Source organism: Physeter macrocephalus, chromosome 18, assembly GCF_002837175.3.
Source record: "Physeter macrocephalus isolate SW-GA chromosome 18, ASM283717v5, whole genome shotgun sequence".
Lineage (NCBI taxonomy): Eukaryota > Metazoa > Chordata > Mammalia > Artiodactyla > Physeteridae > Physeter > Physeter macrocephalus.
Genome location: NC_041231.1, coordinates 101229926 through 101244350, shown reverse-complemented (window position 1 = coordinate 101244350; position 14425 = coordinate 101229926).

The window sequence follows — 14425 nt, the reverse complement described above, 5'->3', positions numbered from 1 at the left end:
CCGAATCAGGTTGTAAGAACAGTGGAGAGGGGTCTAGGGGACTTGTCAAGAGATTGTTTTTGCAAGTTTTCATTTAGATCAATAAATGTAGCAAAGATACTTTTCTTCCCATTTTACTATAACAAATAACAACATGTTTTATTGGTAATTGCTGCATTACAGTGTGGCTTGGGAGCATGGCAGATGGGGCACGCGGGGAAGGGTTAACCACCATTTCTCTCAGTCAAGTCTTAGACACGACCACCAAAGAAAGATCAGTAGGGGAAAATGATCAGGAAACATTTACTTTCAAAATCCACAATTTTTATAACAAATAAATATATCAGCACCAAATATATGTGTGCTTGTGTTTCTTTTTTTTTTCATTGTTGTCTTATTTTAATAAATGGCCACAGCCGTCCCAACCTTCAGCAACCTCTACCCTGATCAGTCAGCAGCCGTCAACATCGAGGTAAGATCCTCAACGAGCAAAAATATTACGACTCGCTAACGGTTAAGGTGATGGTTAGCATTTTTTAGCAATAAAGTTTTTTTTTAAAACATCTTTATTGGAGTATAATTGCTTTACAATGGTGTGTTAGTTTCTGCTTTACAACAAAGTGAATCAGTTATACATATACATATGTTCCCATATCTCCTGCGTCTCCCTCCCTCCCACCCTCCCTATCCCACCCCTCTAGGTGGTCACAGAGCACCGAGCTGATCTCCCTGTGCCATGCGGCTGCTTCCCACTAGCTATCCACCCTACGTTTGGTAGTGTATATATGTCCATGCCACTCTCTCACTTCGTCACAGCTTACCCTTCCCCCTCCCCTGCTTGTGTTTCTGTGTGCACATTTTTACAAAACACTTTGGGTCAGACTGTATGAAATTGCCATTCTTTTGTGGGCAAATGAGTCAATGTCAGCAATTTCATATGATGGAACCTAATATTTTCTGATTTTGCTGTAGGAAAATCACTGACCTAGCTGAAAAGGTTGGTTTTAAAGATAAAGGGGATGGAATGTTACAGACTATTTCATGCTTTTACGAAGGAAACAAAAACAAGCACAGCTCTCTAAGGGCCAATTATATCTTGCCATTATTGCCAAGATGATTCTATTAACCATGTTAAGAAGCTATAAAGTAAAATATTTTGCTGGTTACTCCTTTCATCAACGTGGGTAGATATTATCCCTTGACTAATGAGTAAGGGTTCTTTTGATTATGAAATGCAGTTGTATATTAGTGTGGCTTAGATGCACACATCTGCTGTACAATATCTAACTGGCATAGATTCTAATCCTGATGTTTTTATGTAGGCTTTGCTTCTCTATTAAAATTGAAAGTGTTAATTTGCCAGTAATCACTCCACTTTCTCCTATCGTCTCCCTGAAAGGACAGGCCCTTACTGCATGGGTAAAATGTAGTAATGCATTTAGTGCTAGGCCATGATTTTAGACCTCCAACTGTTTTACTGGCTGTGTAACTAAAAATAAGATAATGTTATGCTGGGTAACCACCGCTTTTGCCGACATTCACATTTTACAAATCACTGCCCGGTATGCAAACCATTATATTTTTTAAATGCTGAAATCCCAGCCTAGGAGTCAAACACTTTCATTATTAAAAAAGAGCTTTCTGGACTGTAAAGTGGAATGAATCTTGGACAGGGGAGCTGCAGGGCTGAGTTTATACCATCAGAATAGTTCCTGTCAATCCCCACTCCTGCAGCTCAGCGGGGAACGCGCTTTCCTCGTCATCAATGGTGTAGAGCAGGATCTTGAAAGGTTGCTGGGTTATTTGTGTCTCTAAATTTTTATTTGATCTGTAAACCCACTACTTACTCAAAGAATGCAAACCCGAGAACAGTTATTGAGTAAGAACAGTGGAGAGAAATAGTATGCGTCTTTACACAAGCTTATATTAAAAATTAAGGGTCAGAGGAAAGAACCTTGCTGGTTCACATCATACAAACACATAAAAGCCCTGTGATATTTGTACTTCTGTGATCTAATCAGAAGCCCAAAGCATGCCATCTTTAACTGAATATTTGTTTTGCATGAAAGCATTGATAAATAAAGGGAGTTATCCTAAGCTGCATTTTTATAATAGCATCTGCTTTCAGAAATACCGGTCATTCAGAACAAATGTTCCTGAAACACATTGCTCTGCATTGACACAAATACTGGCAAAAAGGACTTGGTGGAACTGCCTGGTACCCGAACTCGTTTTCAAGGTTCTATGGGCTATTTATGTGTTTTTGTTTCTAAGTCCGTGATGGCCTGTAATTTCCCCAAATGCTGCATTCATGTAAGACCTCAGGTGTACGTAAATGCATCTCAAGCTCATATAAATTGGCTACAGGGAAGGCAGAGTTTCCCTAAACTCCCCGGGAAACGAAATGATTCTGGTGTCAGTCAATTACAATAGGCCAAATATAAAGTAAAACGTCTGTAAATCAGAAGTGCATAAATGTCCGAGTATTATGAACTGATTTTTAGGTTCAGATTGTAACTTACTTACTTGTAACACCCAAGTGAGTAGTGGGGAGACAATCACAGAGGTGCATGAGAGAAAATATACTTAAATCTGTGGTTTCTAACCATTCAAATGTTGATCGAGGGACGAGAGAAGGAGGAAAGGGATGTGAGAATGTGGATTGGAAAAACACAATTTAGTAAATAAGAAGTGCAATTAGAAATAACTTCACCTTTGAGTTTTGAAATTCTGGATTTCTATATGGGATTGATAGAAAAAGGAAGTTAAGATTATCGATTCTGTAAGAAAAAAAGTGAACCTTCAAGAAAGATCGGTTAAAAACTTAGTGTTCCGGGCTTCCCTGGTGGCGCAGTGGTTGGGAGTCCGCCTGCCGATGCAGGGGACGCGGGTTCGTGCCCCGGTCCGGGAGGATCCCACGTGCCGCGGAGCGGCTGGGCCCGTGAGCCGTGGCCGCTGAGCCTGCGCGTCCGGAGCCTGTGCTCCGCAACGGGAGAGGCCACAGCGGTGAGAGGCCCGCGTACCGCAAAAAAAAAAAAAAAAAAAACTTAGTGTTCCTAGGAATTCACAAAAATTATGGGGATATATGTATACGTAAAGCTGATTCGCTTTGTTATACAACAGAAACTAACACAACAAGGTAAAGCAATTATACTCCAATAAAGATGTTAAAAAAAAAAAGAAATATGTCAATTACATCAAAGTTATAGAATTTATTGGCTTAAATTTAAAAAAAAAGATGTTAAAAAGAAAAAATTAAAATGTATGAAACCCATTTTTTCTAACAAGTCCCTCATGTTCTCCAGTCTTGAAGACTGGAACTCCTACTTCCCCACATCTTTCCCTCCTGCACAGACAGCGTTTGTTACTCTTATGAATGCAAAACTAAATCTTTCATTGAAACAGGAATGGGCAGACCTGTGTCAGGCTAAAATGTATCTTCTGTTGGTTTGGGATCAGGATCTTTTTCGAGCTAGAGGGGAACTTGGAATCCATCTGGTACAAGCCTTTAATTTTATACACAGGGGATCAGTGACACAGAGAAGTTAAGTGACTTCCCTAAGATCACACAGCTAATAAGTCATGAATTAAGCCAAGCCTTTCTGAAGCTAAAAAGTGTGTCCAAGCTGCTATACGAGATTGTCTATACTTCCTAGTCTCACCACCACTTCAAAAGGGCAATTAAGAATGAATGAAATAACATGAATGGGCCTAGAGGGTATTCTGCTGAGTGAAATAAGTCAGAAAGAGAAAGACAAATATCCCCTGTTTTCACTTATACGTGGAATCTTAAAAAAAAAAAAAAAGAAGAAGAAGAAGAAAAAACAGAAACAGACTCTCAGATACAGAGAACAAACTAGTAGTTGCAAAAGGGAGAGGCACGGAGGGGAAGGGCAAAATAGGTGAAGGGGATTAAGGGGTACAAAGTACCAGTTATAAAATAAGTAACTCATGGGGATGTAAGTACAGCACAGGGAAAATAATCCATCAGATTGTAATAACTGGGTATGATGCATAATATATAAAAATATTGAATTGCTATGTTGTACACCTGAAACTAATGTAATATTGGGTCAACTATATTTCAACGAAAAAAGAAAAGAATGAATGAAACTAATTCTTTAAAGTTGTACACAGTTGACCCTCCATATCAGCTGATGTGGAACCGGCAGATATGGAGGGCCGATTGGAAGGGACCTGAGCTGCTGCAGATTTTGGATCAGCGGGGTGGTCCAGGAACCAATCCCCCAAGGAGACCAAGGGATGACTGTGTATATCCCTTTCACAATGGACAAAATTAAATGTCAGAAGAAAAAACTCTATCGGCCATGGTTTGGCACAGAGAGCAGGCAAGAAGTCTCAGAGCCTCTCTGAGTGGCCATGAGGCTGTGACACAGGTGTGGCCAGTGCCAAGAAGGCTGTCGGCAGAGGTCTTGGCTCAGAGGCCAGACAGTCAAGCACAGCCTCTTCTCTGCGTCTGAGTCACTGAGTCACACCTCTCCTTGCTAGCTGACTCCAGCTTAATCTGAAGGGCGTGGTGAAGACTCCCTGCCTTAAGCTGGAGATTTAGCCTCACTTCTTTTCTAGGGAAAGTGAACAACCCAAGGGATTTAGCTTGGAATTGGGCTGTTGCTTCCAAGCTTTATGAAATCTACATTTTAGGCCAAATTGACAATATCATGCTACAGATGATAACGTTAGTTTTCGATTTTGCTTTTGTTTTTTTAATGTCCTACGGAAACCCTAGGGCCTTTGCAAGCATTTTCAAATAAGGCCAAGTACTTAAGATCATTTTCGAAACTCTACGTATCGTAGGTAATTTTGCCCATACTGGTTTTTTGTTTTGGGGGTTTTTTTCTTTTTTTTGGTTTTGTTTTCTTTTGTTTTGTTTGTTCGTTTTTTTGGGGGGGGGTGGCCACGCCCCACGGCATGCAGGATCTTAGTTCCCCGACCAGGGATCAAACCTGGGCCCTGGGCAGTGAGGGCAGAGTCCTAACCATTGGACCACGAGGGAATTCCCACCCATACTGTTTTAATATTTAAGAACTTGACTTTTACTTTATAAAAATTATGCAATAGCCATATTATACGAAGTGTTGATACAATGTCTTCACAACGTTACCCGGCCCCCAGACATGGCCCCTTCACCAATGGCCAATGGAGTTCCTGCGACTCAATGTTCTGAAATGAGAGCTCTGTTTCCTGTCTCATTGAAATCATGTCCTGTGTGCTCTCTGCCGCAACCCCAGCTTCTTGGCTCCTCCATGTCTCAGCCTGGTAACAACACATTAATTTATCTGTTTGGTAAGTTCTACTGTTGCTGAAAAATACTGTACAAAGTAAATAACTTATTGAAGAAGACAGAAAGCGCCTCCTTTTCTCCAGCCTTAGCGGCAATTAGAAGTCACTCAGCCCATCTGCAAGCTGGTTCCCTTCTCTGGAAGATGCCCAGATGCTCCACGGCTGTTCCTCACACTCTTCCTTTACCACCCCAGGCATTCTGGAAACACAAAATGCCAGAATGATCTCCCATTCCTCTTCCACTTCCCCCAAAAGCTCATTTTCCTTGGGGAGAGAAATCTCTGACAAGAAAAGTCTTCAATAAACAGACAAAGCAGACTCTTTTTTTTTTTTAACTCTCAAGTCATTAAGAAGCAGATATCACATTCAAAAGGTAATGAGAATTAGGCCTTTTCTCCCCCAATCACTCTACTGAAAGCCATTAGTAGTTGCAAATCGATTAGGCTAAATGGGCTCATCACATTTTCTGTACCACAATCTAGGGCTCATCACATTTTCTGTACCACAAACTTGCAGGGGGAGGGAGGAGGGCCGATGTGACATGGGAGAGGATTCATGCACCCTGGGCTGGTGGGATTTTTCCACTGAAAAGGGGGTGAGTCAGGGGGGTTCCCCGAAGGGGTGACCAACCCCAGGGTTTTGCATCCAGCCTGTTTATGTATAACTAACACCCCACTCTTGCTAATTACATAAACTTGTCAGCTGCTCTTGTTACTTGACCATTTCTTTGGCCAGCATCTCCCACTTTCTATGTTAAAAACAAACAAGTGAACAAAGTTGTGTTCAAACTCCACTACAGTTGTGTTGTTTTTGTGTCTACTTTCTCTGAAGACCATGAGGAGAAGCAGCCTGTTAACTTCATCTTGTATAGCTATAAAGAAACTCTTGCCGGTTTCCAGACTTGGGCTCTTAAGAACATTTCTACTGCTTCAGCATTTTAATATTTCATTATTTTTTATATGAAAATTCCTTAAATTGCAAATGCGAAAATGCTCATCATTTGCTGAATCCACAAGAAACCGATGTGTGTTTTTATTTCTCCTTCAGAGACAAGGAAATAGGTGATCAGGTAGCATGCAGGATGAATAATTCTTCCTGTATCCTGTTTTACAGCTTCTTAAGAGGAGCACAGAAAGGGAAGAACATGAGCTTCTCTTTCCTGGAAGCAGGTATACCTGGGTCCCAGACCAGTCTTGCCCAGGCTTTCACTAGCTGTGTGACCTTGGGCAAGTTTCTTAATTCCGTTGAGCCTCCATTACTTATCTACCCTGTGAAAAGTCAACAGGATAAATTGTGGGAAATAACTAGCATAATAGTAATAGATGGTAGCAATTATTATGATTAGGCCCGTAAGACTGAAGGAGCCAGAGCTTCTATACACAACTGGTTCAGCCACTCTGTTGGAACTGGCTGGTCTTCCATGCTGTGTGACATGAAAAGCTGAGGTCTCAACCAATTACTTTTAGTTCAGGCATTTAGAGAGATCATTTTGACCCCATTCTAAGGCACTCCTCATCCTCTATTAAAGTAGAAAAATAGAGGGCAACACACCCAGAAGACAAAGTCTTATTTATACTCAGTTATAGCAGAATAAAATAGATTGCGTTTGTAACGGGCACTGTTGGTTTCCTTCCAAGCATCCGTTCCACGTCATCCGAATTTCAGGCATGAAGATTATCATTCTGCCCCGTCTCCAGGGTGGACGACCCTGGTTGCCCTGTGCCAGTCAGTTTAATTATTGGTTCAGAGATGAACCTGAAGCTAAGTTAATCATAGGGATCTCCAGGATTCTGTTTAAAGGTTGAAGGAAGAGGAATTCTCTCTTCCTCTGGGAAGGCGTGACTTGGACATGGAAAGCCGGGAGCTGCTGCAACCATTCCTTCTCTGAGAAAATCCAAACTGAGAATGAAACCAACCACCAGAGAAGGGCAAAGCCAAAGTGAGCTCGGAGACACAGAGCCGGGGAGCTGATCAAAGCACTCCTGAAACTTACTAGAATGTTGGACTTTTCCATTTCTTGAGTCAATAAATGTCTTTAAACCCGTTTAGAATTGGATTACATGATATGTGTGGCCTAACATATCTTGACTGTTATGGCTTTATTGTGAATCACTATTATACCACCACCCTCTCTTAAGGGTTGATGTATAAAACCCCATCGTATACATTTCTGCAGCTTCTAGAAAACCAATCTTGAAGACATTATGTTACTATTGTCCTTTAATCCTGAATCCACATAGTAAATTTACCTTTTGAACATAATGTTAGAGAGGAACAATGTTCACTTCGAGAGAATCAACATGGTACCGTTTTTTAAACTATAAGATCTATATACGAACGGAATTTCCTTTTTGCCTTCAACTGTCTAGAAGAGGTACATAATGTTGTCAGGTTTGGTCATGAGAACTAAGGGTACCTCGGCAACGTGTGACAATAAGAAGATGAAGGAGGCTGAGAATGTGGTTATCAGGGACCCCCAACACCAACTGGGCATCAAGGGGCAGCATGGGTCCCGGACGCACCTGAAAGGACAGAAGGCTGAGACAGGGAGTAAGTGTGCTCAAAGGCTTAGAACAGCTTGGACAGGATCAGACACAGAGTAAACCCTTAAAAAATAGCAGTTCTCTTCTGGAGCAGCATTTCCAAAACTGAACAAAGAATCACCTGCATGAGACCCACTTGAGGAGTACAGGAAAATGGTTAAAATGAAGATTCCTGGGCCTCAATCTAGGCCTATTAAATCTGATTTGAGGTGGTCTTGGGAAATCCATATTTCCAATGAGCTCCTCAACTGAATCTCCTGTATCCCAAATTTCCTAAACTTGCCTGCCCTAAGACTGACCCAGAGCACTGTTTACTGTATAGACCAGTGCCCCATTCCAGAACTCATGAATCAGATTCTCCTGGGTAAGAGTTTAGGAATATTTATATTTAACAAGCAACCCAGGAACTTCTTAGGATCAAGTTCATTTAGGAGAAGCTTCCCAGAGGATACTAGAAATCAGTTGGCACTAGACCCAGGGGCTCTCCCACCCCAGGTCTGCTGGGCAACAGAGAAGTCCAGCGGGATCACGTGGCACTAGAAGATGTGGCTAGGTCATCCGATCCAAGGTTCCTCGTGATAGTGAGCCTTCCTTCACTTCCCACCCCTGTCAGGTACAGTCCTAGGCCTTCTAATGGTTCCCAACATCAAAGCCAACCCAAGCCAGGTAATAGGAGGCATTTGCCTGCAGTGATCCCCAGGCTCCGGTCTCCCCTCTTTCCTTTATTATTGCATCTCAACCATGGCTACTTTAAGTCATCTGAGGAACTTTCAATAAAATTGATGCAGGGCTCCAGCTCAACCAATTAAACCAGAATGGCAGGGGCTGGGGAAATCGGATTGTTTATTACACCTCCATCCCCCATCTAGCCGATTCTCATGTGCAGCCATGGCTGGGAAACACTGTGAGTTGTTACCATCCTCTTTCTCTAATCTTTATTGTCAATTGCCCTGCCTCAGCATTTTTATTTAAAAAGATCCTCTTTAACTGTTGCTGCAAATGGGTGTGGGAGTACATTTAAAACATTTTAATTGACTCATTAATTCAGTCAAAGAGTCAGTGAGTTTATTTTTTAAATACCCAACACACAGGTGAGTAAGCTTTTTTAAAATCCTTCCTCAAGGATGGAAGGTAAATCATAAGGATTTCTAGGTCCAGAATTATGCATTGTGCTTACCTCTTTAGTAGTTAGTTTGTATTTAGCATTCAGTATCTATCACTCCTCGAGGGTGGGAAAACAATCTACATGAACATTAAGAGGTGGGCCTTGACCTTGAACCTGACGGATTCATCCTCCGCAGAAATTTGGTCCCATACGTGAGAAGGCATCCTTGCCTGGGAAGTGCTCCAGGCACCCTGGACTTACAAGAGGGCAGTGCACTGGGGAGGGTTTGGAATCCCCTTCTCCCCACCCCTGACCACAAAAAAAATAAATAAATCCTTGTTAATGGAAACAGTAAGCGAAGAACCCTATAGGTCAAAGGGTCTCGTGGCGACATGGATCATTAGGAGTAAAACTCTAGATCAGTAACTTTGAAATAACGCTGAAGAGAAATTCAGTATTTCCATAAGCCCCTCTAGAAAGCCCTTACTCGTGGGACACATCAGCAGAGAGCTGCTCTCACCAACTGACCGCTCAGCCCCGGCACACAGCGGTCAAAGTACTGAAGGATCCGTGAGTCAAACAGAAGGATTATGGAAAGGTTTGGTGGAGAAATTAATCAAACCAACCCAACTACAGTGGAAAAAAGAGCTCTCGGGAAGTAGAGCAGAAAATTATTTCGATGACCGTGTACTTTACAAATTGTTTATAGGCATGAGCCTGGATGCGGTGGAAAGAACATTGGAATCAGTGACCAGAGTCCTAAGACCCAGTCCCAGCCATAACATTACTGCCTCTGTGACCTCCGGAAAGCCTCCAAATCCTTCTGAATCTCAGTTTCCTCATCTGAAAAGGGGAAATGATTATACCTGGCTCACTAGGCTATAATGTAGATCAAAGGAAATTACAGGTAAGAAAGCCCGTTGAAAAAGACTTTGTCGTACAAAAGTAGGGTGTTATTATAATTCCGTGGCGTAAGAGCAAATTTTAGAAGAAGGCAGACCTGTGTGCGTGAATACAGTAGGGCCTCTAGAAATGGTATAGTTATACTCTATGCTGTGAAAACTTTTAGCTGAGAACTTTGAGCAATTAGGTGCTCCAGAGCAAATTGAAGGACACGGAGAACTTGGAGGAGGTTCACAAAAGAGCCACAGAGATGATGAAAGAGATGGAAAACCAAAACCACGCTCAGGAAACGTTAGAAGAACCAAGTCCATACTGCTTGGAGAAGACAAGTTTACAGGGTAATTTAATAATTGTTTACGAGCACATGCAGCCTGGTGTCCAGCTGTTCTTTCCAAGGGACGGGGGAGAAGAAAGTATCGCAGACCTTTGCCACTGGCAGATTTTGACAAGTAACGTTTCAGATCATTGTGTACGACTCCGGTGGTTCCTCATTTATGATCATTTGTAATTTTTCTCAGCCACAACTTCTAACCACAGGTGTGTGGATAAAACCCATTCGCTCATCAGTGACTGCGTCTATCCAACCACCCAGCCTAGAAATCTCAATGTGTCCTTCTCCACTAATTGTCTTCCACACAGCAGTTCTCAGAAATAGCCATAGCAATAGCGACCTTTGAATGTTTACCGTGCACCAAGCAGTCTGGGCTAAGAGTTTCACGGGAAGTATTTCATTTCATGGAGAAGGAAAATGAGGCATGGATAAATTAGGTCATCTGCTCAAGGTCACCCAGTTAGTCAATGGAGGAGCTAGCACTTCAACCCAGGTCTGAGCCAGAGCTCAAGTTCTTACTCTCTGTAGCAAGCTGTGTTTCTTTGTGAAAAATGGCCCCCAAAATGAAGTAACCATCTGATGCTGAGGAGAGCAAAATAAAGCAAAATAAAGAAGTCAAATAAAGTGATGGTTCTTACCGCAAAGCAAGTTTCACTGCATTTGGATATAACCGGTATTGACGACACAAACTAGACCACCTCAGATATTGACATTCCACTCCATGTTACATGGAGATTTTCTATTTCTGCAGCCTTTATCTGCCTTCTCAGTCCAATTCATACGTTGGACTCTGATTGTCTTCCTGCCAATGCTTGCGTAGCATACACCCTATCCCCCTCCCGTAGCAGTCAACGCTTGCTGCCTATACAGCAAAAGTGAGTCAACGTCACATGCGACCCTGCTTTTTGTCTGTTTCACACCTTCTCATATGTGTATTGTTTTCCATAATCTGATGACAGTACCCGTACTTTCTGGGTACATTCCTCAGTTCTTTTTCACAGAGATGAACCAGCCCCGGTATTGTTCGTCTGTGAGCCAGTGCTGAGATAAGAGCCAATCTAGTTGTGGTGGTAGCTGGCCCCTTGTCTTCACCTGGACAGGAATTCTGGGCAGGACTGAGGCCAAGCAGCCGGACCAGTGAGGAAAAGCAGTCCAACCAGGTAGCCAGAGGAAGCTCACACGTGTTGAGTCTTTCCGGTGCAAGCAGAGTTTTCTGTAGGACTAGTATTTGATAAGCGTGATCTACAAACAGCATGGAGGGAGGTTCTACAAAGAACCAAGTGGAGAGCACATTTAAAATGCTTCAGAAAAATCTTATAGGCCAAAATGACGAGGGATGGAGTTTATTTTCTCTTCCTGGCAGAAAAGACTTAAAAATCAAATGAGTGTGACAGACACATGGAAATATCTAATTTATAGATGAGTTTAAATATAACTAGGATTCCTTGTTTGGAACACATCAGCTTTATTTCCTGATAATGAAAACAGCATTTTCCTAAATTGAATTAATCTGTTCAAGTATCAGTGTGCTATGAGATCATTTTTGACCCTAGAAAGGAGAATTTAAGAGCATGTCTCCCATTGATGTCATGAAAACACAGGAAAGGGGCCTAAGGAAATCCCCACTGCTATTACTGACGCCTCTCATTTATCTACTTAGGGATTATCTGCTGTAAGATTTCCCCCTCCTGTCCCAAGCTCTGGGCTATTTCCTGCCCTGTACCATTGGAAAATACTAACATATTTTAACAGATTGAATGAAACCTAATTAAGAAGTTCTTCCTAAAAATTCAGTGCCATCTTCTAAAGCCAAATTGAAATCATGTTGTTCAATGTCTATTTTTCCGATGACTCTCTCCCACCAGTATGTATAATTTCAAACCCACCAGAATTCTCCTGCATTTTCAACAGAACAAGTGGCTCTTTCTCTTAGATTTCCCTCTACCATCTCTAACCAGCAGTTCCCAAAACACTGCCCTTCTCCCTTAATTAGTTCACACTTTTAAACACCCCATTCAATCAAACAAACAAATGAGCACAAGCCCTCTAGTACGCAGTGCCTTGAAGGTACTGGTGGCTCTATAGGCTGTCTTCGTAGAGCTGGTCTTTGAGGGATGCCCTGGACCCCTCTGCCTCTCTTGTCTCATCTTTTTCCTTTATTCCCTCACTCATTCCCCTCCAGCCACACTGGCCTCCTGTTCCTCAAACACACTAAATAGCATTTCTGCCTCAGGGCCTTTGCACACATTCTGTTCCCTTTGGCTCAAATGCCCTTCCCCAAGCCATATTCATATGGTTTTTTCCCTAAGCTCCTTCAGGGTTCTTGGCATCCCACAGTATAACAGTAAATTAAATCCACTGGATTTAATAAAGCATCCCCCCCAACCAGCTGACACCTCAGCCGCTAACTAACTTCCTTCCTTGCTTTATTTTTCTGCATGGCACTTATCAATATCTGACATCTACGTATGTCACGTGCTAATTTGTTTATTGTCACACTCTTCCATATAAGCTCCATGAGAGCAAGCATTTTGCATCTTTTATTCGCTCTGATATCCACAGTCCCTAGGATAGTGCATGGTAAGTAGGGGACACTCAACAATATTTGAGTGAACGAATGAATGTTTGAATGAGAAGAAAATTCAGTGTCAGAGTGAAATGAACAAGAAATTTCTAACGCATCTTGGTTAGAATTTCTTGGGAAAACTTCCATCCTTCCTGGGACCTGCCACGTGCAGACACACACAACCAAGTGAATGCTACTGTGAAATTAGACTTTCTTAAGTCATTGGGCTATCCCATAAAGTATTTGAAACCCTAGACCTTCAGTGCTAGGTTTCGGATACAACTTGATTATAATATGGTAGTTTGATTTAGACCCCATTGATATGCTTGAAATGTAACTACGTGACTGGTTTTTAAAGGGTTCTTTGGTGGTATGTGAAATAACTGGCTGCCCCTGATGTGATAACGCCACCAGCCTCTGTGATCTAGCCTTCTTGATAAAAATTAGAATTCCATGCAGACATTTCCATTAGGGAGACTTCTAGCTGTTTCCCTCTGAGATCCTAAGGCAACAACCCAGGCAGCTCCTGTTGCACCTGCTGTGACTGGCTTCCAGAAGCGGTGGTTCTCCTTCCATTGGTTAATAAAGGACTCTGGTTTCTCCAGGACCAATGGGCTGTATGTGTGCTAGTCCTGCCTGCACCCAACCCTTATCTAGACTGGAAAGAAACCATCACCCTTAACTCCCCTAGACAGCCCCTACATAGCCCTCCACCCTTTCCCTTATGTCTCAGAAAGACAGATTTGTTTTATTCTGAAAGTCTGTGTCTCTATGCCAAAGTCTATTCTCCTGAAAGAAAGGAATTTGCTTCAGTTCTGTTTCTGAAACTAGAAAATCAGTCCTTCATCAAATGGACATAGTCACAGTTGCCATGACCTCAAAATAATACCAATAAATATTTACTGAGTGTAAGACAGTGGCCTGGCCGCCATGAAGGAAGAAGGATGGGATATGAGCATTTCTTCCATAACTCCTAAAAGACGTAGACGTGTTACCTGCAGCAAAGCCCAGTCTAGCCTGTTCTTCATGCCCACCTGATAAACGTTGGAACCTCAGGACAGGCTTCTGAAAGGACCCCAGCATTCCTGGCTGAAATGGCAAATGAGACTTTAAAACTGACAATAAGCACTTGCTACATTATTTCATGGAATCTTAAGATTTTATAATATCAATCATAAGACTCACCATTATTTTATGAACCACAAAGAAAGAAAGAAAATGCTACCAATTAAATCATGGCGTCATTGATAGTAAGGTATATTTCAGAGATGTTAAAGTGTGAAAAGTGTGAGTCTCAGAATCAATGAAAAATGTGACGCACCAAGTGTTGTGTGTACCTAACGTCATTTAATTCACAAAATAAAAGGCTTAGGGCTTCCCTGGTGGCGCAGTGGTTGAGAGTCCGCCTGCCGATGCGGGGGACGCGGGTTCGCGCCCCGGTCCGGGAAGACCCCACGTGCCGCGGAGCCGCTGGGCCCGTGAGCCATGGCCGCCGAGCCTGCGCGTCCGGAGCCTGCGCTCCGCAACGGGAGGGGCCGCGACAGTGAGAGGCCCGCGTACCGCCAAAAAAAAAAAAAAAGTGGACTCAGCAAAGAGAAATATTCTCTGAAAAGTCGGCAGATCCCTGCGTGTCCGGAGCCTGTGCTCCGCAACGGGAGAGGCCGCGACAGTGAGAGCCCGCGTACCGCAAAAAAAAA